Source organism: Suncus etruscus, chromosome 4 (genome assembly GCF_024139225.1).
Source record: "Suncus etruscus isolate mSunEtr1 chromosome 4, mSunEtr1.pri.cur, whole genome shotgun sequence".
Classification (NCBI taxonomy): Eukaryota; Metazoa; Chordata; class Mammalia; order Eulipotyphla; family Soricidae; genus Suncus; species Suncus etruscus.
The window spans coordinates 163,125,901-163,128,358 of NC_064851.1; positions in this window are offsets into that span (position 1 = coordinate 163,125,901).

The following is a 2,458-nucleotide window of genomic DNA, read 5'->3' on the forward strand; positions in this document are numbered from 1 at the left end:
ACAGCTGTTCAAAAGGTGCATGAAAAAATGCTCCGCGTCAGTAGTCATCAAGGAGATGCAAATCAAAACAACAATGAGGTACCACCTCACGCCACAGAGACTGGCACACATCGCAAAGAAAAAAAAAATCAGTGCTGGGGAGAAAGGAACACTCAATCACTGCTGGTTGGAATGTCATCTAGTCCAGCCTCCAGAAAACAATATGGAAATTCCTAAAAAACTTAAATTTGAGCTCCCATATGGTACACAATACCTAGGTACACAAAAACAATTTTAAAAATGCCCTTTGTATGGCTATGTTCATTACAGGTCAACTTACAGTACCAAGAATCTGGAAATAACCCAGGTGCCCAACACCAGATGAGTGGCTAAAGAAACTGTGACACTTGTACATGATGGAATACTATGCAGCTGTTAGGTAAATAAAGCTATAAAATTTCCTATTCATGGACGGACATGGAGACTATTATGCTGTGTGAACTATTTCAGAAAGAGAAAGATAAACATAGAATAGTCTAACTTATCTTTGGTATTTAAGAAAGATAAAAGACAGTATGGTAATAATACCAAGAGGTAATAGTGATGACTATCTCATGATATGATGCTTACCACAGATAGTGATGAGTGCAGTGCAGGAGTGGTGAACAGGATTTTTACCCTCACTCAAAATGGTAAAATGCAATATGTGTTTAATATATTATTGTTAAAATTATATGCTTTTGTGTGAGTGTTTGTTTTGGCAGGTCACGGCGTGGTGTGGCTCTCTGACTCTCATAGTGTAAAATTTTGGCTCTTTGTGTCGAATTTGTTTGCCACCCTGAGTTAGAGAAATAACTTCACTAACAAATATCTTGACAATGATAGTGAAAGAAATAAAATATCTGCCTCAAAGACAGGCATGGTGGGAGAGGAGGTTAATGGAGGACATTGGTGGTGGGAAAGGTACACTGATGAAGGGTAGTGTATATTTTGTGACTGAATCCCAACTACAAACTTTGTTTAAATAAAGTTTGATTAAATAAAGATTTTTAATGAGATTTTCAATTTCAGCTTGCACTTAGGTCAATACAACAGGAAAGTTAACATAACCAATGTTATGAATGGAAAATCCCATTTTGATCTTCTGAGAAAGTTGGAAATCCTTTATTTATAACCTATTTTGATTGTAAAAATCTTTTCAACTTAGATATTGAAAACTGCCACACTTATAAATAGTTTTATAATGTTAATGTTCTGTTTACTTACATTTTCACCAATAAATTCAATGTATATTAACCATGGGTTTATCTGTTTTAGAAACTCCAGACTGTGTGTTCAAGGTATAGATTAAGATAAAAAAAAAAAATAGGGGGCTGGAGAGATAGCACAGCAGTAAGACTTTTACCTTGTATGCAGAAGGACATTGGTTTGAATCTCGGTATCCCATATGGTCCCCCGAGCCTGCAGGGGGCGATTTCTGAGCATAAAGCCAGGTGTAACCCCTGAGTGCTGCTGGTGTGACCCAAAAACCAAAATAAAATAAAATAAAAAAATAAAAAGGCTTCAAGTATTTAAAAATAAAAATAATAACAGAGTTTAACTCAGCACAGAGTTAATATGCAAAATCAAGTTTTCTCGAAAGAATAACAGAAGATGAGGGCCGGAAAGATAGCATAGAGGCAGGGTATTTATTTGCCTTGCATGCTGAAGGACAGTGGTTCGAATCCCGGCATCCCATATGGTTCACCGAGCCTGCCAGGAGCAATTTCTGAGCTTAGAGCCAGGAGCACTGTCTGGTGTGACCCCCAAAAAATTTTAAAAAAAAGAATAACAAAAGATGAGTGCATGGAGAAAAGTAGAGTGTAGAGTGCCAGAGCATCAGAGAGTAATAAAAATTCATGGAGCTGTAGGGAAAAATATAAGCCAACAAGAAGTCATATTTCAAAGAGGTAAATAGGCATCAATTATCCAGTATTTTTTAAGAAAATGCAAACATCAGAACAATGGAAGGCTAGCATTGAATTTTGTGGTTGAAAAGTCGCTGGGGACAATCATTAAACCATATAAATATTTTTCTAATAGATTTTTTAATTTTTTATTATTTAACCAACTTTATTACATACATGATTGTATTTGGGTTTCAGTCATGTAAAGAACACCACCCATCACCAGTGCAACATTCCCCTCACCAATGTCCCAAATCTCCCTTCTCCCCACCCGACCCCAGCCTGAACTCTAGACAGGCTTTCTATTTCCCTCGTACATTGTCATTATTAGGATAGTTCAAAACGTGGTTATTTCTCTAACTAAACTCATCCCTGTTTGCGGTGAGCTTCCTGAGGTGAGCTGTAACTTCCAGCTTTTTTCTCTTTTGTGCCTGAAAATTATTATTGCAAAAATATCTTTCACTTTTCTTAAAACCCATAGATGAGTGAGACTATTCTGCGTCTCTCTCTCTCTCTCTCTCTCTCTCTCTCTC